Source organism: Nyctereutes procyonoides, unplaced genomic scaffold, assembly GCF_905146905.1.
Source record: "Nyctereutes procyonoides isolate TBG_1078 unplaced genomic scaffold, NYPRO_anot_genome, whole genome shotgun sequence".
Taxonomy (NCBI): domain Eukaryota; kingdom Metazoa; phylum Chordata; class Mammalia; order Carnivora; family Canidae; genus Nyctereutes; species Nyctereutes procyonoides.
The window spans coordinates 7,087,485-7,114,932 of record NW_026575137.1 but is presented as its reverse complement, the minus strand read 5'-3'; the positions used below and the strand labels follow the sequence as shown (position 1 = coordinate 7,114,932).

Here is a 27,448-nt window from a genome sequence, read left to right as displayed (position 1 = left end):
TCAAGTCTCCATCTTTTATTACCAGAATACTTTTCTATTTTATCATCTGAAATTATGTGGAATTTCTTTTTGTTTGGTTTGTTGTTGTGTTCTCCATTAGAAGGTTATTTTTCCTAAATGGTTGTAATATTCCAGAATGTTCTTCACCAAGAGTGCAGCAAATAACAATAACAAAAAGCCCTGGAAATAACAAGGGGAAAAATCAAGAATTATTACCTAAAAGGCATGGAGTATGACTGGAGGCATGGCATAGATTCGAAACTGTTTTGAGTACATTTTGGAAGAATGCAGAAGTGTAAGTTTCTTAGATAACATTGGCTTAGGTCTCTATGAGGAAAGTATTCTTACAACTATTTAGAGTACCGCAACTTCTGGTTTATTCATTTTACTATGTATTTGAGTTATGGAATTTCATAATAAGATATTCCACTGAAAGTACAAACATGATTTGTTGAGGTTATTGCCTCCAAACATTCAGAGTTCTAAAATCTTATTTCAATTTGACCAAGATCTTCTTTCTCCCCTTTTAACCAAATCAGAAACACAAAGTGCTTTCATCCTTACAATAAGTCTGAGCCTCAACTTTTAATTTTTTCTGCTTTATCAAACTCAACCCCCATACCGTACTGTCTATTTAAAAATATTCAACACAAACATGTTCTCATTTGAATACTTTACTAGCGGAGTTAATGAGATGTATCAAGCAAAAGAGCTTCTGAGTAAGTGATAATTACCCAACTCACAACTGTGTTCCTATATCACAAGATTTAACAAACTCCTATAAAAGAATGTGAGCTGTACTTTAAGCCTAAGTATAAAGTATACTTTGAGCTAAGTATGAAGATTAAAGTATACTTTACCTGATGTTTTCTCTACAGTGTCATTCTTACTTAAAAATATTATTATAGACAGCTCCCAACTTATAATCTTTCAATTTAATGATTTTTTTTGTTTTTACTTTACCATGGTGGAAAAGCCATACCCATTAAGTAGAAACTGTACTTTGAATTTTGAATTAGCAAGTCCAGCTGCAGTTTCTCATCAGCCAGGTGATCACAAGGGTAAACAACTGATATACTTACAAGCATTCTGTACCCATACGGAACTGTTTTCAACTTCAGTTCTATATTCAATAAGTGACATGAGATTTGTAACCCTTTATGATAAATAGGCTTTGTGTTAGACAATTTGCCCAGCTGTAGGCTAATGTAAGCGTGGCTTAAGGTGGGCTAAGTTGCACCATGATGTCTGGTAGGTTTGACATATTAAATATGTTTTTGACTTATGGGATTTTCAACTTATGATGAGTTTATCAGGATGTAACCCCATCATAAGCCCCATATTAAAAGATAAATATTGAAATACAAGTACAGGAGACTTCTTTTGATGAGTGTCTGTTTTGAGGATGGCAGGAACTTTTTCATACTTGCTTGCTTTCAAGATACTTTCCTCCTTCTGTATTTTACCTTCTCTATTTAAGGGACAACTGTCCTACCATGGAGATCCTACTTCCATCATACAGTGGTTATTTGGATAATGGCAAAACCTAGCTCATCACCCAAATTTTCCAGGTGATGATGACATTTAGAGTCCATCTGACACAGATGAGCCACAATTTAAGAATGAAAGATACTCAGGAGGTAACTGCTTGTCTTCTGTCTCCCCCTTTATATAGTCAAGGGGAAGATTCCACATAAGCCCCTGGGATTCTAGTCTCTGACAATTTCCATGGGGAAGAAATATTTTGCATTTATCCTAAATTTGTCCCCATGATTATGTTCTCTCAATGAGCCTTTCATGAATAGAGATAATTGCTCATTTCTTCCTTCAGGAGTTTGTGGTACACTGTAGAAGGCCGCTTACTAACTATAAAAAAAAAATCCTTCAGATTATATGGAGACTACTATTTGTTTTTTAATCAGACTTAGGAAACCAATTTGAGTTTTATTTTCATATCTGTGTGTCAATAAGTTATATACTTCCTTGGCTCTTTTTTTTCTTTTCTTTTTTTTTTTTTACTCTTTCTGAATAATTACTCAAACTTTTATATCCTAACTCAATTGTAAGGTCCAAAGTTACATAGAATATTCTAAAAAATTTACATGCAAGCTTCAAATACAATTCTTTGCTAACTGCTAAATATACCATATTTTATAAGATGATGGTAATGGGAATGCTATTTCATAATTTGTATAGTGTCAGGGTCTGGGCTGTTGCCAAACACATACACACACAGGGAGAAAAGACCTGAAAAACTGAAATTTCTAAAGTAGGTGTACACCGTGTGTCATTTGAGAGAATGCCTGAACACAGATACAAGACTATTTTTTCCTCAGATTGAGGCTATTTGAATTGGTTTCTCAGTGGTGGGTGGTATCTGTTTCAGAATCATGGTTGGGAGTTCTCTAGGTTGCTACCTGTTTACCTCTGGTGCTCCTGGAGCACCCACAACAGGAAGGGCTCCTGCATCTAAAGGAGTCAGTCAAGCCTGCATCAGATATCAAGCTTAGAGCAAGGAAACTAGCTGAGCAAGGAAAAAGAAACAACCTACTATATGTTTTAGGATGTTTCTTTAGGTTAGATTCATCTGTGCCAGTTTCCTGGTACCTCATCTCTGTGCCAATCGGAAGTCACCTGTTTCTTGCCAATTTTGTTATTTCCAGCACACTGGACCAACTAACATTGAAAGCTCTTCCATCTGTGAGCTGTCAATAGCTCCACCACCACAAGTCTCTCTAGGGCCAAGCAGCTGTAGAAGCCTCTTGAACAGCTCACAGTATTGACTGGACTTGGCAGCAACTGACTTTGGAAGTACTAAACCAAAAGGCTAGCTGGTATTTCACTTGATTGAAAATCTAGACATCCATTTTGCTGATCATGTTCCCAGAAGCAAGCAGCTGTGGTTGAGAGCCCCCGTTCACGGTTTTTGAGCTGAGCCAAGACATTTCACTCCCTGGGAACAAAGGCATGTTGGGAGCAGCCAGCAGCAATCCTGGAGCTTGAGAGTGAAGGAATGTTCTGGCTAATGAGTGCCAGACAGACATCTTTGGTATTTGTTGAATTCTTTCACTTCAACTAAATATTATTTATTACTTTGCTGCTAATAAAGGGGCTTGCTGTGCTCAATATTCAAAAGATCTAAACCACTGTCCAATGGTTACTGGCCTGGGTTATTACAATATCTCCTAATCAGTTTCCCTGTTTCTTCCCTTGCATCCGTTTTCTAGAATGATATTTTTAAAAGACAGATCCCTTCATTTGCTACTGAGCTGCTTAAAATTTTCTAATGGCTTCCATCATGCCTAAAGTCAAATCCCTATTTCTTATCTTGACTTACAAGGACCTGCCAATCTGCCTCAGCTCACTTCCTGTGATTCTCCTCCCCAGTGTGCCAGGTACATGGTTCTTCCTGATGCTGAGTTCATTGGTGGCTTATTAACCTTACGCCTGCTATTTGTGCTCTCTGCCTAGAATGCCCGGAAGAATTTTCTCAGTTCATCTTTTCCTAATGTGACTGAAAATTAATTGGTACAAATAAACAGAATTAGAGTGAGTATAAGTTTATTTAGCTTCTTTTCTTGTACATACGAGCATAAACGGAGCCTTCTGTCCCTCCCACCTTTCTTGGAACATATTATGCCCATGGTTGTCACATTTTTTTAATATTAGAAGTTATGCTATTCATTTATATAAGAAACAATCGTATCTATACCTCTGTGGTCTAGTTCATAGCTAAAGACTCTAGTAGGTCAAATTCCATCTACGTCTCTGGATTTTATTTTTTTATTTTTTATTTTTTTTCATCTCTGGATTTTAAAATATTAAGGCCCAAACAACTCAGTCCTGGCTTTTAAGGTAAAGGTTAAACTGCCATCAGAAAGAGCTCCAAATATACAATGGCTTAAATGAGATAAATGTCTATTTCTCTGTCAAGTAACAGCCCAGGGCAGCCTAGTGGCCTAGAGCCTAGTGGGCTCTACTTGAATATTCGGCAACTCAGATTCCCTCCCTATTCGTGCTCTGCTGATCCTTGGGGCTCATTCCTCTTCTACAAAGTCTAACTAGCTCATGGCCATATCTAAGGTCTAAGATCTTAGGCACATCTAAGCCTCTAGCCATATCTAAGGTATCAGACAAAAGAAATAGGGAAAGTAACTTTCTTTTAATCAAGTGAGGTGGAAGTTACGCTCATTACTGCTGATCCCCTTCCATAGTAGTACGAAGTCCTATGGCCACACTTAGCTGCAAGGGGGCTGGGAAATATAGGCTCATCTGGGCAACCATGTCCAATAAATAATGGAAGACCAGACAGTGGGGAGCCACGAGCTGTTGTCCAAATTCACGTAAGCAGTGCTGTGCTTGATGAGTAAAAGATTAACACAAAGATGATCCTCTTCTACACTGACCTATTTGAGATATGCAAGAAAGGAGTGACAGAGGCCAAAATACCATCTTTATTACTTACAAATGCCAGGTTGTAGGATATGGCTTTGTGTATGTTACTCACAGGAGTCTTACAATGCTGAGTCAGAGTGAGGTACATAGAATCAAGTTTAAGGCAGCAATGGACCAAAGCAACTCTTCCTGTGTGGTGAGGAAAAGTGTGTCCTCGAAGGAGCAGGAGAACATATGCTCTCTGTAGGAGAGACTGCTCCCAAAAGGAAGAGTGGCTGGAATTCAACCAAGAATTCTAATGCTCGGTTGTTCTAGTCAAATTTACTAGGTCATTAGGTCCACCTCTCCTGAAGTGGTGTGAATGAAGGAGTGGAGGCAGCCTGGCATGCACACTCTCCAAAGAGTAAGAAAGAGGAAATCACACATCTGGAGTGCAATTAAACTAAACTAGATATCAATGCCCCTCTAAAACCCCCAATTCTCTACCCCCTACCAGTCTAAAGGTCTTCTCTCTAAAGCTAATCCCTCCTCCAAACCTCCGTGCTGTATCTCTGCTTGTAATAATTTCTGTGGCATCAATTTTGTTTTCCTGCTTACCCCTGAGATCTTTTCCCACTGATTTCTCCTCCACAAGTAAATGTACCCATATCTTTCCCGTCTTAAAGAAAAACTGCTTTTGATCCTGAGTTTTCTTCTAGCTATAATCTCTGCTCTTACCTTCATAAATAAGCCTCTTGAAAGAATGATCTGAATTCACTTCATTTTCTGTTCATTCCTCAACCCACAGGAATCTGATATCTACCAGCGTCACTAACTGAAATTGCTCTAATTTCCAAATTAAATGGAAGTTAGCCAGTCTTTATCTCACTTGACCCCTCACAGTGACTAAAAGTCTTGACCACTAAATTTTTTGAAAGTCTTTCTTTCCTAAGGTATCCATGACAACCATTTCTGTTTCTTTCTATCTCCTTAAGAAGTGCCTTTATCTCCTCTACCCTATAAATCTTGGTATTCCCCTAGAATTCATCCTTAATCTTTCTTTTGTCATTATATACACTCACCTTGGATAAACATCTAAACTACCAAAACACAATGATTTCCAAATTACAACACTAGCTTAGATCTTTCTCCTGAGCGTCATACCAAACATCCAATTTTTTATTAGATGTCTTCGCACAGATGTCCCTCAGTTCAGCATGTCCAAAGTTAAATTTATTAACTTCCACCTCAACCTGCACGTTACATTCACTAGTCACCCTGGTCAAGAACCTGGGAATCATCTCTCATTTCTCCCACTTCTTCAAAAACTCTCACTTAATTCTATATCAAAATTCCACTCAAATTAATCCCTTCTTCATCTCTGCTATCATTACCTTATATAGGTCCAGACGTCATACATGTTCACCTATACTCTTGCTTTGGCCTCTAGTCTTTCTACTCTGGAAGGAATGAGGAATTTGAATGGATCCACTGGGAAATCTTTAACACTCTCCTCAGAATCCTGATGTAATCACCTCTCACCTCACCTTTGACAAGGAACATGGCCTCATTCAGAGGAGGGAGAGAACATCTACACAAACTGAGATTTTTGTTTTAAAGCAGTTAATACTAACATATACTTAAGAAGATAAATTAGGCAGCAAGACCCTGTCTAAACCTCTACTAGATTGTGAAATACCATCAGAACAGAACATACTTTAACTTCACAATAAAGTCGAAGCACTTTCACATGATATGTGAGGTTCCTCATGACTTTGTTCCTGCTTGTCTCTGGGTATCCCTGGGTATCCTCCACAAGAAACTACTTGGAGTAGCCCTTCCACAGAGTATTTAAGTCCAATTTAGATAACTGAAGCTTTCAGAACTTAACCTAATTTTAGATCAAAGTAATCATCATCATCTATTACATAAACAAAAGTACCAAGATGGTGTTCAGTGATACATATAGTTCTCTGGAGCAACATTGACGATACCCCACAGAACCACATACATACCCAACACCTTGGACTCAGAAAAGGCTGAGGGCAGATTTTCCCTTTATTTTTTTTTATTTTTTTTAAGATTTATTTATTAATGAGAGACACAGAAGAGAGAGAGAAAGAGAGAGAGGCAGAGACACAGGCAGAGGGAGAAGCAGGCTCCTCACAGGGAGCCTGAAGTGGGACTCAATCCTGGATCCCGGGATCATGACCTGAGCTGAAGGCAGGTGCCCAACTGCTGAGCCACCCAGGTGTCCCGAATTTACTATTTAAACATATCCTAACCATAACTCTATTCGATTTTTATTTTATTTTTAAGTAAGCTCTATGTAGGGCTTGAACCCATGACCTCAAGACCAAGAGTCACATGCTTCACCTACTGAGCCGGTCAGGCACCCCAACATAACCATTCAAAAGTAAGATAATAAACGCTAAATTCATTGTTTCTCAATTTTCTTCTCCATTGACTCGGTGATGCCTGAAGCAGGCTGGTCGCATGGTTAGTTCTGGGAGAAGATAAAAGTTTTACAGTGACTTGAAATAGAATCTGATGAAAACAGTATTAATTTTATTATATAGGAGGTTATAAATAATTTTAAGTATCATTGCTATAGGTGTCATATTTTAAGTGCAACTAATACCAGTTTTTTAAAAAATGGTCCTGAGGGATCCCTGGGTGGCGCAGCGGTTTGGCGCCTGCCTTTGGCCCAGGGCGCGATCCTGGAGACCCGGGATCGAATCCCACATCGGGCTCCCGGTGCGTGGAGCCTGCTTCTCCCTCTGCCTGTGTGTCTGCCTCTCTCTCTCTCTCTCTCTCTCTCTCTCTCTCTCTCTCTGTGACTATCATAAATAAATAATAAAAAAAAATTTAAAAAAAATGGTCCTGAAATGCCATTTTAGGATCTTATATGTAAGAAACTGACAGAGTTTTTGGAGCATTTTCCTAGCATGCTTTTTCCACACATGAGAAAAGAGCGTTTCCAGTATAATAGTACATGTTAAGCCATTTTAGCATCCCCTCAATTACCTGTCTCCTCTAATTGACTGCATATTCCTTGAAGGCAAAAGAGTATCTGTCTCTCCAGAGTAGAATAGTCTTAAATCCCATTAATGAATAATGAATGAAAGCTCATGGAGCTTCCAGGTTAAGGTCAAGAGTACTTAATCAGGGAATTAGTACTTCAAAAGGCATGGGAAATTGCATCACATGCTGAATTTTACAGCCGAGTGACTGGCAAGGTGGGGCAAGAGTACTCCTTTCAATTATTTGCCCTCTGTTCTTTCATTTCTGTATGAAAGTTATCATTTTTTGGTTTATATTTTCCTTTTTCCTCACTCCTCCTTGTCTTTCCTCCTCCATAAGCTGTTCCTTATGGAATAAACTACATTTAAGTTTTTTGAATAAACTTGAGTTTTCCTGAACTAAATATTAGTAATACGTTTATGTTAACTTTTTCTCAGCAGGAGTCTTTCTAGATTGCTTTGACTTCTGAGGGTTTTACTCTTTTGACAATGTCATTTAAGAGGTTATTTAACATGAAATATGGTTAAGTATATTTTATAAAAGCAATACTTTATAAATAAGATATTACTTTCTTCTGCTGTCTCCTTTTTCTACCTTGAAGAGATAGAAAAATTTGTCCTAGGCAGTAAGAGGCTTTATTTTTTTTTTTTAAGATTTTATTTATTCATTCATGATAGACAGAGAGAGGCAGAGACACACGCAGAGGGAGAAGCAGGCTCCATGCCGGGAGCCTGACGCGGGATTCAATCCCGGGACTCCAGGATCGTGCCCTGGGCCAAAGGCAGGCGCCAAACTGCTGATCCACCCAGGGATCCCAGTAAGAGGCTTTAAAATGGACTTTTTGCATTCTATTTCTGGGATTAAACGTAAAGTACAATTTCCTGGAAATTCAATAACTCAAGAAATTAATAGTTATCTTGGTATCTATGTTTATATACTAAAAAGTGCTTTATGTAAGGTACCTTAAGGGACGCCTGGGTGACTCAGTGGTTGAGCATCTGCCTTCAGCTCAGGGCATGATCCTGGAGTTCGGGATCGATTCCCATATCGGGCTCCCTGCAAGGGGCCTGCTTCTCCCTCTGCCTGTGTCTCTGTCTCTCTCTCTGTGTCTCTCATGAATAAATAAATAAAATCTAAAAAAATAAATAAATAAGGTACTTAAGCAAGTGGAACTGTAAGGATTATCTGAAACAGAAATATCACTTTGAACCAAGGGTTACTTGTGACCACACATAAATACAAAAATGGATTTTACCTGTCATTAAAAAATGTAGTTACACATTAAACATTTTTATGAATTTTTATGCAATAAAAACTACAGCCAGATTCACACAGTTTCGTGCACTGCTTTATAATGTCGAAAGTTAGAAGTACGTTTTAGAGCTGAGTTGCAGATATCTTTTACAATTTATTTCAGCTGTAGTGTATTTCTTCTTTGTCTTTCTAATGAAATATAAGAACTGCTGAAGCATAAGTCTTCAACGATTGTGAACATGAATGGCTGCAGTAACTCCAACAGGTGGCCCAACACACACACACAATAGGTAACATTAGTCTTCTAATGGTCTGTGACATGAAAACAGAGAGGTGATCCAATGGGAAAGGAACTTTACGGTTAGTGTCTAGAAAGGAGACTCTCGCTCAAACGTTTTGTTCATTCAACAGATGCTTATTAAATAAAGGGTGAGCCAGGTGATGGGTGCTAGGAATCCAGCAGTGAGCAAACCAGTCTCCTGCACTCCTGCAGTTTATAGCCTAGTGGAAATGCAGATTTTTATGAAGAAATTATAAGAGATCTATGAAAGAAGGATGGCTATGGGGTTATGGACACATAAAATCCAGTCTGAAGGGTTAGCAATGAATTAAACATATTTGTATGAGATCTAATTTTCCTGACTTCATCAGTTATGCAAATGATAATACTTATAATACTTCTAGAGTTAACGTTGGCTACACACTCTATATTTTCGGGGAGATGAAGAAACCATCACCTGGAAGACCCTCCTCAATGCTACTCTGCATAAAAGTTATAGTCAAAGGCACAATGACGTGTCATTCAATAGGGAACAAAAGTCTACTGAGTGCCTACTAAGCACTAGAGAATAAGACATGTCTCCGCCCTTGGGAAGCTCCCAATCTAAGAAAAAATGGCTGTTGAAGAATAACAAAACTTGATGAGCATTTCAAGAGGAGAAGCTGAGGGAAGATGTAATGAAGAAGCAAAGCCGGTCAGCTATTATTAGCTGATGGCTTCAAAGAGATTTGCAGATAAATAAATACTTCTGACTTTGGCATCTTTAGGGTTCTGTGGGTATCTCAATTTCAGTGCTCTTTGTCTCATATAGAGTGTGTCCTTTTACAAGATTTCTGTATTAAGGTGCCCCCCAATACACACAACATCCCAATGCTGAGTGGCCTAGGACTTGGTAACTCAGGTAACATCAGTTCCAAGTGTAAAAGAAAAAGACTCTTTTACCCTTGGTGCTCTTTTTTAAAAATCTTGTCTTTCCTCCCTTCTTACTATTAATAGAGTAGCAAGACTCTTAAGGCAAAAATTTGGTTGTAGGCCTAGTGCAGAGAAGTCAGAGGCCTCTTTACTTTCATTTTATCTAGGCTTTAAGCCAATGGCACAAAAGGAGTCCTTGTAGAACTCTATGACTCAGCCCCGCTCACTAGGGCTCTGGGTTAAAGCCAGAGCCAGACTTATTGTAAAGAATGTCTGTGTATAGGGGTGGTGGAAGGGGAGGAGGGCGGGGGGTGGGGGTGAATGTGTGACGGGCACTGAGGGGGGGCACTTGACGGGATGAGCACTGGGTGTTATTCTGTATGTTGGCAAATTGAACACCAATAAAAAATAAATTTATTATTAAAAAAAAAGAATGTCTGTGTGTCTGTGTGTCTGCTGTGTGTCCATGCTTACACTATTCCACCAGTCCCCAAGGAATGAGAAGATGGCTGATTTATTTTTCAAGGATTTAGGGATCCCCCAAGAGCCTCGTTTTTACAAAAAAAAAAAAATCTATCTAACAGAAAACAAGAAGGCAACCACACTTTGCCTTTTTTTAAAGAAAGGTACCTAATTACTTGAAATAGTTTTGTTGCTCCTTAGGCAAAGTTTTCTTCGAAAGGGCTATAGGTCACTGGAGGCCTCTCTGTTGCTTCCATTTGGCTTGCTGGCAGGACAGAGCAGGGTGTTGGGTGGGGGGGCGGGGGGGGGCACAGAGAGGTCATCCTCTCCCTAAGTTTGAGGCACAACAAAAAGTTTACTTCAGCAACACAGAGGAGAGCTAACAGGGTCCTCTCCAATTGGCTTTCTCTCCATTTCCACGAGTGCTCACTGGAGTCTCAGGGCTGCCTTTGAAGCTAAAAAGGAAGAGAGAGCAATCCTCCTCGGAGGCTGCTATAGCCTGAGGTTATTTAGGCCAAACAAGCTCAAGAAAAAGAAGCCTTTCAAGTGCACGGCCTAGTTTACTTGAGCTTTGTACTGTGGCTTCAAGCCAAATTCCCAACTAATAAAATTTTTTTACTGTTGTCGTTCGGTTATTTTTGCCCTTGAATTTTGCTTTATAAGAACATACCTCTCAGAAGTATTGGGGAGGATATAATTATTTGAGGCAATTTCAGGGACATCCTTGATACTCTCGGCAAAACATCACTAAATAGTACCCTGAAACTCACTCAAATTTCTAAACAATGTTAAGCATGAAAAATTGCTTTAGAAGCAAAAATGCTATTTTTGTTTGCAGAATACATTTTACTGGTATTGGTGTCAGTAAAGGCCCTGACAAGACGGTACACAGAGTAATAAAACTTTTACAAACCAGCCCGTGAAAGGTCCACAAGATCTTGATAGTGAACCCATGACCCCGCACACTGAACAAAGGCTACCCGTACTCCTACCTACGCCTGTTCATCTGCTTTGCTGGGTTTGGAATTTGAGAGCTCTCAAACACTAAGAGAAACACAAATGATTCGAATACCGGTAATAAAATCCTATCTACTGTGAGCCACACTGCAAGCCACCATTGAAATTGTGCGATGAACAGTACTGATCACCATTATATGCCATGCTCCAGGTTCCAAAAGCAAACGCTCAAGACTTCCCATTGCACATACATTTAGAACTAGGTCTTATCTGCTGCTTGCGAGGGCATCCTGTAAATTCTGACTTTAGTATACCAAGTCTCAAAGATCTCCACCCAGATGGTTTCATCTGCTGTTTCTAGCAAGCCTGGGGGTGGATAGGAGCCATGGCTGGTCCCTTAGGTGAGTTACTATGCTCATGTAGCTGCTCTCCTAAATCGTCAGGGGTTTTGCATGTGTAATCTGGAAATGGATATTGAATTGCATAGTAATTTGAAAATGACGCAAAAACATTAGTTTTACAATACAGACCACAAAAACCAAAGCTGGAACAATGTGAACATTGAGGTTATGATAATGAGGATGAGGGGAAAGTGCTGTGTTTATTCAGGATTTTAGACAGCTGGTAAAGATTGTTCTACTCTCTTTTCCTAAATGATGGCACCTACTTCCATGGCTTTATTAACCATTAAAATGCTGGTGCCTTCTAAACTTTGCATCTCCAGGTTGCATTTCTCTTCTGTGTTTTCTGACTGGTATAGTCTTATGCTAGCTGAACAGCTCTCTGGGGAAAAAAATGCCACTTTGATTCACATTGTTTTAAGGCATGGTCAGGGCTGGTTTTGGATGGAGCTGAGGCTCTATGGCAGCATCTGCAGATAACTAAGCTAAAGAAAAGACAATTTATGGGGCATCCTGGGTAGCTCGGTGGTTGAGCGTCTGCCTTTGGCCCAGGTCATGATCCTAGGATCCTGGGATCGAGTCCTGCATCAGGTTGCCTGTGTGGAGCCTGCTTCTCCCTCTGCCTTTCTCTCTGTGTCTCTCATGAATAAACAAATAAAATCCTTTAAAAAAAGGCAATTTATGTAGGCAACAAAAGCAGATGGACTCTATCAAATCTGATGTGCTAAAATTGCTTTAGCTTATTTTTTATAACACATTTTCTTTATTTGTGACACTATGGATTATTTTTAATTCCAAATTATTTTTGTTCTTTAACAGACCTCAAAAGTCAGTTAAGATAAATCATTAGGCTAAAAATAGAAGACTTAAAATAAGCACAGTTTACTACTGGGTTGATCCATGATGGACAGATGAAAAACCTCCCACAGATGAAATATCTGTACAGACAATACTAAAACATGACATGAGGCTATCTGGTGTTATGCTAACATGTAAAGACTCACATAGTATTTGCAAGGCAGGTTTGCAAAAGAAAAGGTTGCAACTGATTGTTTACAATTGAAATAATGATCATGCCCTCATTTTTAGGAAATTGATATTTCAAAATATTAATTCACAGAAAACCTGAACATGGAAACAAGAACTCTTACTTAACACAAGACAAGAAATTATATAGACCTTTCTATGAGACTTTAGCAATCATTAAAAAAACATATTCTAGCCAGAATTGTATGAAGGCATGATTTCTGCTGACTTCAACAGATAACACCTTTACATAAACTCAGCTGAAATATTTATACTCAGGGAGGTATGTTTCTCCAAGTTTATTTTTGAGAACATTTGCACAATGAAGTTTTTCTTTGGTATTTGTCTATGCTTGCCCTTATTTCTCATTCTATTTAACTATATATCCTATAATAGCAAATACTGTTTCAGCCGGGAAACATTTTTCTGTCTGAAAATATCAGTGTTTTTATAGGTGAATGTTTTAAGCCTTAAAAACCCAGGACAACTTTATTTGTTGTTCCATTTGCTTTTTTCTTTTTTGTGTTTTGAGGCTGACACTGAACACCCTGGAAAACAATATCACAGGTTTCATATTTTTCCACTTATATATTTTATTTAAAAACATTCATATGAAAACTTGAATGAAAAAATATGAAAGAAGATTCACTCCAGGAAGCAAAATGGCTGTGTGAGCCCAACAAAAATCTTATTCAGAGAGAGTGAAGAAACAGCAACATCAACCCAAAACTGATTTTGTTGTATGTCATTTACCTGCGTAGGTGTTTAAAATAAAAAAGTGCTCCCAGCTGCTTTACTTTCACAGAACAAAGGATTTCATGTTACCCTCTCCCAAAAGTTATCAGTTTGTCAAACATTATATTACCAAAACCCAATACTACTGAGATAAGCTGTACAGAATTTAGTGGCAAAAAAAGACAATTCATTAAAATGCTAATTTTAATGCTACCTAATAAATTAGTAACCACCTTATGGCACTCTAAGATTATAGCAAATAGCTAGGCATTTAAATGAAAATGTAACTTCGTTACCTTCTAAAAAAAACTTAAGCTAAACTTGAATATGTCAGTGATGCCATTTGTTTTCCTTCGGGACTATAGTTTCTCAATATTGTTGTAAATATTTCTTACTTTAAATGAGTTTGGATTGAGGAAAATGCTTAGAATGTTGGTTTCTTTTTACCTGTATGCCTCATGGATTGGTGAGAAGAGCTCTCCAGCACTACTTTTGCCCTGCAAGCACGTGGAGGCAGAGATTCCTTAGTTGGGATTCCTCAGAAGGGCTGCTCGAGCTTCTCCACTTGATCCTGGAAGACAACTTCAGGCCCAGCTGTGTTCACTTGAGCATGAGCGAGACAGACTCCACTACAATCTCCTCCTACCTATTTCAACATGTGTAGAATAAAGATGATACCTTAAACTGCAAATAAACATCAAAATTGATTCCATTTTTATTATATAGAAGATTAGCATACAAAGCACTAAGGGGATTTTAAAAACTTATCCATATATCTAACACCCAAAGGAGAGTATTTTGGTGGATTTCCTTCCAGTATTTTTATGTGTACTTATTTTCAGTATATGTTTCCTACACAGTAGTAAATCCTCATTTTGTGGGTCCAAGATAAGATTGCCTACTATAAAAGGAAATATACAAGTTCAGCATTGAGTTAAAAATAGAGCCAAGATTTAAAAAAATGATATGAAACATTGAAATACCAGGGAAGAGCACAGAATCAGATTTTCACATTACCTGTATCACATTGAAGACAGAGTAATTAAGGACGATGTCCCTTCCAATAAGAGAATCTACTAGGAATCTTTGGTTCCAAAATAAAATTAGGAGGTGACGTGGATAATAGATTCCATATTGCTTAGTAGTTTATCTGTGCAAGGGAGAATCTTGCATTGCTCATTCCAAGGTTGAAATACAGTCCAAGGAATAATATTTAATGCATTCTTTCCAAGTGATCATAAGTAATTTTTATTGTTTTGGACATAATTTTGAAATAAATCCCTGATGGGGTTGCCAAATACAAAAAAGTGCACTTCATAAACCAGGGATTGAGGAGATATTACAAACAATTCTATTTACTCTAGAAAAATTCTCCTTATTAAATAGAATTTTAGAGGTGCCTGTGCGGCTCAGTCATTTGAGCATCTGACTCTTGATCCTGGCTCAGATCTCGATCTCAGGGTCATGAGCTCAAGCCCCATGTTGGGCTCCATGCTGGGAATGGAGTCTACTTACTGATAAACAAATAAATAGATTTTTAAAACTTATTCTAAGTTAGAGATGTTCAACTGGTTAGAGGGGAGTGTTATTTCATCAACTTACTTGTAAGGTAATAAAGATTAAGTTATAAAAAAAGTTAATGAAGTTAAACCTTTAGAAATACAAGGAACCATTTTTATTACAGTGTTTGTCATATTCCCCAATAGAAGGATCTGTGTGGAACAAACTGAATATCCAATTCTCTTAGATTTCAAACTCGTGTGTCCACAACTCCACGTAAGGTTTTCTCATTGCCAAGTAGCCTATAATCGTGACATAAAGTTTCTTTCCTTTTAGCTTCTTTTTTAAATGAAGCAGTGTCATCAACGTTCATGTATCTTTTTCAAAGAGACAACGAACTTCTTGAAGGTTGGGACCATGTCTCTCTTTTATATTCCTGGCACTTTGCAATGGCTGATATACCTCAGGCAATCAGATGGTGTCTTTTTTTTTTTAATTAATTTTTTTTTTTTTTTAAATAGGCTTCACACCCGGTGTAGAGCAACACAGGGTCAGAATTCAGCACCCTGAGATCAAGAACTGAGCTGAGTTCAAGAGCTGGATGCCCAACCAACTGAGCCACCCTGGTGCCCCAAGGTGTCTAACAAATGAATGAATGAGCCACTTTCATATTAGTGCTCTATACTCCTTTCAGTATTTCATAACAAAACAGGAAATTATTTTTTTTAACTCCTCCATGTCCTTCTTCATCTTCATTATCAAATTTTATTAAATAGCTGTGTTAGTTTCCTGCGGCTGCTGTAACAAATCACCATAAACCGGGTGGCTTAAAAACAACATAAATTTATTCTTTCACAGGTGTAGGCTGAGTCATCATCCCTGGGAAAGCGGAGAATCTTTCCTTGCCTTCTCCAGCTCTAGTTCTTTGGCTTGCAGATGCATCCCTTGAGTCCCTTCCTATCTTCACATGGCCTCTCTCCCCTATTTTCCTCTTCTGTCTCTAATAAGGACATATGTCGTTTGCTTTAGGGTTCACCCAATTAATCCAGGATGATCTCATCTTGACATTCTTAATTACATCTTCAAACATGTTTTTTTTCCAAATGAGACCATATTTTAGGTTCTGGATAGATCTATCTTTTGGGGATGTCTATTCAACCCGCTATAATAATTAAGTGTGCAGATCTCTTCCTACTGAATATTTTAACACTTTTAAAAATAGGCATAGGGGATCCCTGGGTGGCTCAGTGGTTTGGTGCCTGACTTTGGCCTGGGGCGTGATCCTGGAGTTCTGGGGTCAAGTCTAAAGTCAGGCTCCCTGCGTGGAACCTGTTTCTCCCTCTGCCTGTGTCTCTGCCTCTCTCTCTCTATCTCTCATGAATAAATAAATAAAATATTTAAAAATAAATACATAAATAAAAAATAAAAATAGGCATAACTATTTGTATTAGTTGGTATAAATGTTAAGCTGACATTATAAAGAGCCTCAAAAAACATGGTGGCCTAAAAAAGGCAGAAGCTTATTTTGCTCTCATCTTATAGTCTGGCCAGCCTAAGCTGTAGAAAGGCTCTGGTCCATTAGGTCTCTAAGGGATCCTGATGCCACTGATGACTGTCATCTCAGTATCTCAGCCCAAGAAGGGGGAAGAAAATAGAGCAAAGTATTTCCTTTAAGCAAATGAGACTGGAGTTGCAGGCATCCCTTCTACTCTGCTGTTCTATCGCTGAGAACTTATTTACATGGCTACTTCTAGCTGCCAGGGAGACTAGGCAATAGTTTCTTTAGTGGAGTGGCCACATACCCAGATAGAATTTTAGTACTAGTGGAAGGTAGAGGAATGGAGTGGAAATCACTAACAGCATGTGACAACTTAAAAAAAGAGCCAAAACTTTAACTCTCCAAATCATATATTTTTAAATTAAATAAATAGCTCATTGGTAGAATTATTCACAAGTTATGCATATAATTACACCATTTGTCATCTTCATTCATAGACTGGAAAATAAACATTAACTTTCCTGATTTCTTAAAATTTTTAATGTCTTTGACATTAATTATCTTAAAGGAAGAGATCACTGACACTCTTCAGAAGTCAAATGATAGACACTGTGTGGTTAGTCATTGTAATTTTCCTAGAACTATCATTAAAACTTTATTAGAAAATATATCTGTCTTGGGTAATTCATCCCCTGGTTTCCATGAAAGAGTGTTTTTCTGGACTTTTTGTCCTCCACCCCTTTACTCTTCCACATGGTGGTGGAAGGAATTACCTGGGAGGAGGATGACAGCCATTCTCTGTGCTAAAGATTCAAACTTTCCCTCTAATGTGCTGTTTTGAGGACTAGACTGGCACAGTTTGTCATTACTCGGCTTTTACTCCAAGACAGACTCCCCATCGACCCTATCAGTGATAGAGTTAAAGTTTGGGTTGTCCTTTTCCTGACTCCTGCATCTCTTCCAGTTTAGAATTTAGGTGGTGAGAAGAAGGAGTAACATATGAATCCCTCTAATCTCAACAATGACTATGAAGCTTCTTTGTTTCCCACATGATTTGTGAGCATAAAAATAGTGAATCAGAAAGTTCCTGAAAGGCTACAGCCAGAGATTATGTTTAACGTTGTTAAAGATACGGCAATATTTCTGTCCAAGGGAGAGATCTGTTTCCAGTTGATACCCAATCTGAAAGTTATTCTTCTAATTTGAAAGGAGCAAAACATAATACCTTACTCCCATCCCGCTCCATACTTCCCTCCTACCCTGCTCCTACCTCATCGCTACCAATGGGCAGCACACAGAGTCCAATACGAAAGACAGAGAGGGTTAATGGGCTGCAGAAAAACAAAGAGAAGCTATAATGGGTTATAACTATTTAGCAATAAGAACTGAACAAATCAACCTCCTTAGAAATGCCACTGGCAGAGATTACACTGATGGAAACATTCAGAAATTGCAAAAAGATAAAGAAGGGTTTGCACAAGGAAGTGACCATTTCCACAGCCCTGCAAGAGGAAAGAAAAGCACAAAAACACAAGAAAAGGGCCAGCAGAACCTGGCACTGTGAGAACAACAGAGAACAGAACAGAGATGGCTCCTTAGGCACACTTGGCTAAGGATTCAGTTGCAAAGAGAAACTTGAAGCTAAAATCAAAACTTTGCTGAATTGTTATATTATGGGTTCAATTTAGGATCAAGTTACTCATATATACTTCACTTTCTCTTCTGTGGTGTCAGCCACTTGTAACCGATCCTTCATGTTGTGTCTACGAAGTTCCTACGTCTCAGGGGAAACTCCTATAGTTATTAAGAGTATATGGAGGCTGGAAAGACCACAGCTGATACTTGGAATCAAAGTTCCGATGTTAATGGACATAGTGGGTAAATAGCACCCCTAGATGATGCTACCTCACAAAGGCCTGACCATACCTGAGTGGGCTTCATGTCACACATTTTGAGGAGTGACTGATGAATGACTATGACCAAGCTATCCCTCTCCCTGTCTCTCTCTCTTTGGCTCTAAAAGCATTATACACGACACTGACAAGAAAGTCATCTGAAATTTTGCAAGATTTCTTAGAGCCCATTTTAAAGATTTTGGTAGCATGAGGTCCTTTGAATAAATTTTATAGTATTTTGGTTACATTTTGGAACATAATTTTAACATTCTGAGATTCCTTCCCTTTCCCTCATTCCCCATATTCAATCATTCCAAGTAATCTTGATTATGCCTCTAGATATCCTTTTTTGTTGTTGGTTGGTTGGTTATTTATTTATTTATTTATTTATTTATTTATTGCCTCTAGACATTCTTAAGTGTATTTCATCTTTCTGTAAATGGGTTGAGGCCCATTTACTTTGTCTCTTGGACGTGTGAAATAATCTACCAAGGGGTTTTCCTCCCTCATTCTCCTCATAGCTGCCAGTAAACTTTCTAAATCCAGATCTGATTCACTCTTTCTCAAACTACACAAATTTCAGGTACTCTCAATGGACTATAGGATAAAATCCCAACTCTAAAGAAGTGGTTCTGAAAGTGTGGAACCAGGACCAGCTGTGTCAACATCACTAGGAAATTTGTAAAAAATGTAAATTCTTGCCCTCTCTTACCCCAAATCTGCAGAATCAAGATCTCTGGGGATGGGGCCCCAAGGATCTGTGCTTTTAAAAGCCTCCAGGGGATTCTGATACATACCTAAATTTGCAAATCACTGCTAGAGATTGGCCCAGCGGTTATGCTGTCTCACTCCCCGCCCCCCCCCCCCCCCCCCAGGCTCACATGTGTCCTCTGTGCATCTGCCCTCAAACCTTCCCACGACTTCCGAAGCATACTGTGCCCTTTCACATTTCTGTGCTTTGGCACTTCCTGTGTCTGAAATGCTATTCTACTCCTCCACTATCTGGTCAACTCCTACAAGGTACCTTAAATCCCTTTGGAATAAGCAGGATATAAATAAGTGTATACCTATCCTTCAACATCCAGCTCAAATATCACCTTTCCTGCAAAACTTTCTCTGATACCCAGACAGATTTAGTCACTCCTTCCTCTGTGCTGCCCTTATACCTAACGCTCCATGCTATATTTGTTTATGCCTCTCACACTGCAAGATGGATCTGTGAGGGCAGTCTCACTCTCAGTGCGTCCTTTAAAATGCTGAAATCATAGATGTTCCCAATAAGTAATTACTGAATAAGACCTTATTTGGTGGTTTAAGAAGCAAGCCTGTCTACCCCTCCTGTTTGGTTTTTTAAAATTCCTTTCTGTTGACTGAAGATGAATCCTCTTATTCCAAGGGAGATTGCTCTCTTCTTTCTCTTCAAATGGGAGGACAGATTTGAGAGAGAATGACATGAAGAGATGAGGCAAAAGAAAATCAGCCAGATGGGTCACTTTATGCCTGGAGGTCAGCAGAGTATGCCTTTCTTCCGGAACTCTTACTTAAAACAAATAATCTTGAAACAAATCCAATTTTTAAAAAATATTCTCTAATCATATTTTCTTCATAAATCTTCATTTATGAGAACAGCTGAAAAGCCACAAGTATTTAATACATGTTGGAAATCATAAAATTCTGTGTATGTATGCCTAAAAATAATAGATTCAGTCAACAGAAATAATATCAGTCTCTGATCATATTTTCTATACTGGGAAGCAAGGGTCATTGATAATAGGATATTCTGAAATTTTTTTTCTTTCTAAACAAAACTTTAAAAATAATATTTTATATTCATTTGTCTTCCTAATATTCTATATCGTGTTAATCAATGTAGTGTCTAGACTGAGCAATACTTTGTGTGTACATCTACTCGTTTAGTAACAGTTATAATAACCGCAAGGCTTAGCATTTTCCTACACTGTCATGAATGAACAAGAGTTTTCTAACTGAACCTCGATATTTTGTTTTCACAGAATTGAAAAAAATAGAAATTAGAAACACTAAATCTTCTGACTGCTCTGAACTGGAAGTTCTATCTGTAGCATTAGCCTTTAACTTCCCATTTTCTCACCATGACTGGTAATTAGCTATATAACTACTTAGCTGATATGAGTGGGTGCTCCCCCCTTTTCCACTACTTTTGACCTGACACCTTCACCAAGACTCACTTCTTCTGGGTCAAATATGTATTGAAGAGTGCTGTAAGAGAAGAGGGAGGCTGGAGATACAGTCCTGAAGAAAATGTGTACTAGGTAAAGGATGGGCGGGTGTGTAAGCAAAATGATGGTGGATCAAGGCTGGACAAGATTATAGAGTTTCCCATCACAATTGTAATCATGGACAGAGGTAGTTAGAGAAGAAGACTGGTTATATTCACCATTAGCTCTTGGAACTAAGGAAACCTAGGAACAGAAGGAAGGACGCTTTTTGGAAACGGCCAGCCATCAGGAATCATCTACCTTGCCCCTGCCATCCCAAACCTCTTGACATCACTGTGATGCAGCCATTACCCATACTTTGTAACTCAGTTAATGTTCTCTTCTTCACAATTAGACTGTCCCTCCTGAAAGGCAGGAAACATCTTTAGTTCATCTTTATATCCTTAAGGCAGCTGGCAAAGTATGGATCCCCAAATAGGTTTCTGATGAACAAATAAGTTAAATATCATTCAGAAAGAGTTAGTTGTTAACACTGAAATAACCACCTCACACAGGGTCCAGACTCTCATTTAAATTATATATCTTAAGCAAGTCTGAAAAAAAGAAGACACTTGTCTTCTGTAAAGTGCTCCAAAAGTAGTGTTCAAAGTATTTGCCTTGCCAGTTGGAGAGCTTCTCGAAGAGCAGAACTGTTCTTATTCTACTACTTGATTCATTGCTTACACTTTCCTTTGGCTGCAGGAGTAGTCACTGAAGGATGCCTGGCCTGTGTGTCCATTTGGCACAGAGTTTCATGAAGAATTCAAGGCTTCTGAAACTCTATTACAAATTAAGCCAGATTCTAATTCTGATCCCAGAACCCTAAAATCTCCCCCAAAACCTACCAATCAAAGATGTAAACATGAAGTAGAGAAAGATAAAGACATCACAATCATGCAAAGACTCATAACGGTCCATGAGAAACAATTTGCATGAATAACAAGAAATCCTAGCAATAAATCCTAGCAAATTAATTTTAACTATTAATTCAAAATACCCACATATCAAAATGTACTTGTCATTATGGATGTACTTACATTTGAGTAAAGGTAATATTGGGAAATATTGTAAAATCCATAATTATAAAATAATTTAGAGTTTGCAGAGTAATTTACCATTGAATTAGTTTTTAATAGCATCTTACCATTTTGCATTTAAATGTGATTAATTAATAATGCTTGATTGGATTCCCTCTTCTACCTCCTTCCCTCTCCTCACAGATACTAAGAAAAAAAGAATTCAAATGACAGACACAGTGGCAAGTCTATAACAAGGAGGCTGGAAAAATGTACCCACTGTATAACTGACACCTAAAGAGCTGAGAAGATAAACCAGAGAAATTATTTGTGATCAGGGAAATTCATGGAAATCATGCCCTAGGCTACGAAAGGGTAGAGGAAAAACTGTTTGCATCTCTCCAAATAAACCCCCAGTGGTGGACTCCATTATTAGAAATCAGCACTGGCAAATTTGCATTTGTTTCTGGTCATTCCTTTAAACCTGAGAGAAAGTGTTGCTTCCCGACATCTAATCCTTTCCCCTCATCTTTTTCAGAACCTGGTTTCATCACTTTCTTTGTTTCTCAACCCTTTTCTCTCCCCAGGCTGCTTCATCTCAACTAATAAACACGCTGGAGTATCACGTAATCTCGCCATCTGCCTCCCCTGGCATTCCCTACTAGCTGTCACCCTTTTCTTCCTTCCTTTCTGTTCAGGATCATCACAAGAGCTATTTAAACTCTGCTATACTCACCTTTCCAATAGTCCCAAACTTCTGAAATTTGCCTTTCACTGAAAGAACTTTCCCTAATGCCATAATGGCTACTTTTATTTTTTAAAAGATGTTTGTTTGTTTGTTTGTTTATTTATTTATTTATTTATTTATATATGGGAGGGGGAGAGAGTTGGTGTGAACAGGGTGAGGAGCAGAGAGGTAGAGGGACAAGCAGACTCTCCACTGAGTGGGGAACCTGAAGCAGGGCTAAATCCCAAGACCCTAAATTCATGTCCTGAGCTGAAGCCAAGAGTCAGATGCTTACTTGACTGAGCCACCCAGGACCCCTGTAAGTGGCTATTTTTAAAACAGATTATCTAAAAAAATTTTTTTAAATAAATAAATAAATAAATAAATAAACAAATTTTCTAAGGGACACTTATTGGTCCTTCTTTCACCTTGAACCCTTTGCAACAGTGGGCACTGGTGACCCTTCCTTCCTTCTTAATATTCTCTCTTCCTTGGGCTTCCAGTCTAACGATTTCTCCTGACCTTTATGATTCCTGAACTTTGACTTTAAAACCTGGTTCCATCACTTTCTCTGTACAGCCTTGGATAAGTTGTGTGAACTCAGGTGAGTTGTACTGAACTAATCAGCCTTTGACCTTCTTAGCTGTCAGTCAGGTCAGGGTCCCAGTGGGTGACAGAGGCCATAGTAAAGAGTCTAATCAAGGGAGTATTACGAGGATGGTGAAGCATCAGGAAACCATTGGCAGAGCCAGGTGGAGCTGGAAACTTGATAGAGGAACTTTGGTCATGGGAGAATTCAGTCACTGCCAAAAATAGTGAAGCTGGGTTGGGAAAGTGTAGTAAATACGCTGACCCCTTCTTACTCCTACTATCGTCTAGTATTCTTCTGGTGCTTTCCATTGTCCAAACCTTAGTGGAAACCCAGAGTATGAAGGAGGCTGTATGATGGAAACTCTAGAGCTCAGCCTCCTGAGACACACAGCAAGGCAGGGAAAAGTAGAGAATGAACCCCGATGGAGGATCAGCAGAAAACAGCCAGTCACAAGCCCACTACCTATCATCTCCTTCATTAATTTAAAAATATTTCATGTGCCAGGAACTATTCTAGAGAATACAGAGAATCCCAAGACAGAAAAGATGACCACTTTCATGGGGCTTTTGGTGTTCTTAGGGAAGACAGTAAAGCAATAACCATACATATTTGAGATCACAGATATTTGAAGAAAAGGAGGACTAAGACTCTAATGCAGACTTCATCTCTGAGACTACTGTAGAACTTAAAATAAATAAGAAGGGAGGAAAGAATAATAAACTTTTTAAAAGCTAGGGGAGAGTATTCAAACAAGAGAGATTAGTAAGGGCAGAGTGTAGACATCCTGAAGTTGACACCAGGTTGGCTTATTCAAGGGAGAGATAGGAGGCCAGTATGGCTGGAGGGAGGGTAGCAGGAGATGAGGTAGGACTGGTTGGAAGAAGCTAGATCATAAAGGGCTTTGTAGACCAGGCAAGCAGTTGGGATGTTTTTGCTAATGCAACAGGCTGGGGTGGCAGGTCAGAGTGTAAGTTAAGGCATATCTAATTTCCATTTGTACAATATAGCTTTAGCAATTCTGCGAAAAATAAGTTGTAGCAGGCAAGGATGGAAACATCCTGTTATAGTTTGCACTGCCCTGACCAGAGCTCCCAGGTTCAGGCAAGCTGGTGGTGGGGGGGTGTGTTTTGTAGGGGTGGCACTGTTTGGGTCAGGATGGGTGCCTGACCACAGACTGGTTGGCCACTAATGATGTGGCTTAGAGATAAAGGGTCTTGCAATTAGACTGTGCTTCTGAAATGTAGATGAGAGGATAAAAGAACTAGCAGTCAGTAATGTGAGGACAGATCAAAGAGGTAGAGAAAAAAATGGGAGATCCGATGGGAAAGAAATAAGAGAACAGCTTCTGTTTCGAAGGGCCTGGATTCCTACTAGCCACTCATCTACATCCATATAAACACTTCTGCTTTCACCTTTTTAATTAAGGTGGTCTCTGGATCTCTCTTTCTTACATGCAAAATAGTCTAATGAACACAACAGTGTTCTCAAGATTTCATTCTTCCCTTCTCATTCGTATCAGTCAGAAATGACAAAGATCTGCTGCGGTAGCAAATAGACCCCTCAAATCTCAGTTGCCCAAAATGACCAGTGTTGACTTCTGACTCACTTTAAACACCCATCATGAGGTGAATGGGACTCTTTTCTGCATCATCCTCCCTCTAAAACCAAGACTCACGGAGCATATACTCTCTAGAACATTGTTGATTGCCATGGCAAAGAGAAAAAAAGAGTTCTGGAAGGTCTTGCATCAGCAATTAAATGCTATGCTCACAATTCGCCGCAGAATGTGTCACGTGGCTCATTCCAACGACAAGGAACCCAGGAAATGCAACCCTACTTGTACCTGAAAGAGTACAGAAAAATTTTGATACATTTGCCACCATTCACTCATCCACAACCATGGCTTTACCTGCTGCCTATGCACCAATGTCAAAATTTCTAGAAGCCCCATTGTCACTCCTTATCCATATTTTCAACTACCTACTGGAAGGACACCATTGGCTTATATCATACATATTTCAAATCTCAAGTACCAAGACTGAATCCTTTATCTTTCCCAGAAACTTTGTGTTCTTTCTCTCGGTTAGTGGTCCCATTATGGAGCCACTATATCAAATAAACTCAAGTGTTATCTTTGACTCCTCCCTCTCTTCCACCATCCAGTTAGTTGCCAGGCCTACAGATGTTCTCCTCTAATTTATTTTCATCCTGCTAACTCCATGACCATTACCCTACTTCAACCCTTCATGGATTCTTGCCCAGGCAATTTTGTTGGTCCCCTGTCTGGTGTTTCTGCCTTAATATCTTTTCCTATAAACTGTGATCATTTATTCATTCCTCAAACATTTATAGAGTCCTTACTCCTTCTTAGTGCATAAGTAATGAGCCTACCTTGAAGAAATTCAGTCTAAAGGCAGAGACAGGGCAGCCTGGGTGGCTCAGTGGTTTAGCGCTGCCTTCAGCCCGGGGCGTGGTCCTGGAGACCCGGGATTGAGTCCCACGTTGGGCTCCCTCCATGGAGCCTGCTTCTCCCTCTGCCTGTGTCTCTTTCTCTCTTACCTTCCATCTCATGAATAATAAATAAAATCTTAAAAAGAAAATAAAGGCAGAGACAGTGATGTAGGCCAAACATTTCAACACAATGAGCAAATGTGACAATTATGTAGCGAATAGTGGAGAAATGGAAAGGAAACATCAAATTGAGTGTGGTGCTGATGGGAAGGTAATGTTGGAAGCTTCCAGAGAAGTATAACTTCAGCTAAATGAGAAGGCACTAGGGAGCTGCTCCTCCACCTGAACCACAGCAGCTGGAAAAGGCAGGAGGAAGAAGCATGTGTCTGACATCACTGAAGCACTTGTCCTGACTCAGCCAAACCAAGGTGGATTGAGAAGAATGGCGTGCAAGAGCAAGCAGGAACCTGATCAGCGAGGACCCAAAGTGTCCTGGTCAGTGATCCAGCAGGCAAGTGGTAGAAGGTCATCTTATGAAGTAAGAAACTCAAAAGGAAGAGCAGGTCGTATGGGGATGATACTTTTATTTTATTTTTATTTATTTTTTTGGGGGGAATGATACTTTTAATTATGGATACCTTCACATAGCTGAACACTGATTCCAGGCATAGTATCAAGCATCTAACTTTTCTTTTCTTTTTTCTTTCTGTTTCTTTTTTTTTTTTTTTGCATCTAACTTTTCTACAGATGACCCTTGAAAAATGTGGGGATCTGATCCCTACAGTCAAAAATCCCTATATAACTTTTGACTCCCTCCAACATTAACAACTAATAGCCTACTGTTGACTGGAAGCCTTACCAACAAATGATTAACACACATTTTTGTACGTATATTATGTGGTATATAGTCTTATAATAAAGTGAGCTTGAGAAAAGAGGTTATCAAGCACATCATAAGGAAGAGAAAATGCATTTACAGTACTGCACTAGAATGGAAAAAAATCTTTGTATGAGTGGACCCACGCAGTTCCAATCACTGTTGTTCAAGGGTCAGCTGTATTTTAATTCTCACAATTCTACGAGGCAAAGGTGTACTATTATCTTCATTCTGCAATTTAAAAGCAAACACTGAGATTCAGAGATTAATGACTCGACTGCTTCCACCCTTACTAAATCTGTTTTGCATTGGAGCCCAAGCTGCTAACCGTGTACCAAGCCCTGCGAAGTTTAAGGTTCCGGCAGGACCAACCCCGCAGTGTATCCACAGGCTGGAGTGCAAGGGGAAGGACCAGCTTGGGGTGGGGCTGGAGGGTCATGAGAAAGGGGGGGGGGGCACGGTGGGATCAAAGCAATGCGGGTGGATGGGATGGCTCAGCCAACTCTGAAAAGGAAGAAGAAGACAACCAGGAACACGAAAGTTAAAAAAGGGCAAAAAAGCGGAAAAGACACCAGCAGAAAGAGTTGGAGGAGCCCTTGGACAGCGGGAATCCTTGAAATGTTTCTCCGTTGATCTTTTTCTGGGAAGTCCCTAGGCCAGGTGTCCCTACTATCAAGCCACTTATATCAAAGGACCTCTGGGGTCAGAGCGGGCATCGGGTCAAGGGTGGGCCTTTCTACCCCATTCTCCATGCCTGAAGGACCACGTGGGTGGACTACCCGGGGAGCTTCCCTCTCATCAGAGCCCATCAGGAGCTCTTGTTCCTCTAGGGCCGCCCGGGGGACTGTGGGTGCCAGCGTCCCCAAAGCCGCTCGCTCCAACCAGGTTCCTGCGCAAAGGACCCACAGGCGACAGGCGGCGGCCAGGATCCCGGGGCAGCTGGCGGCCGGGACCGGGTCTCGGGGGAGGGGAGTGGAGGAGGGGAACAGGGAGGGAGGGAGGAGGGGGAGGAGGCCAGGGGGAGGGGAGGCTGGGGTCGAGAGGAGGGGGGCAGGGGGAGGGAGGAGGGGGAGGGGGGAGGGCGGTGGGGGGGAGGGGAGAGGAGAGGGGCAGGGAGAGGGGGGACGGGGTAGGGGAACAGGGAGGGAAGAGGGGGTAGGGAGGGGGTAAGGGAACGGGGAGAGGGGAGGGGAAGAGTGGGACGGGGGTAGGGAGGAGGGGGGAGGCTAG

General features: G+C 39.7%; 1 long non-coding RNA gene across 2 annotated transcripts; it reads right to left on the bottom strand.

The window, feature by feature from the left end:
- Positions 1-27,158, bottom strand: LOC129495654 (uncharacterized). Of its 2 annotated transcripts, XR_008661580.1 has the most exons (4): positions 25,282-27,158; positions 24,662-24,733; positions 13,873-14,071; positions 1-180 (listed from the first exon to the last, which is right to left on the bottom strand). It is a non-coding gene; the product is annotated as an uncharacterized LOC129495654 (long non-coding RNA). The 2 variants fall into 2 exon arrangements; XR_008661581.1 differs by lacking the exon at positions 24,662-24,733.
- Between the last annotated feature and the right edge of the window lie 290 nt (positions 27,159-27,448).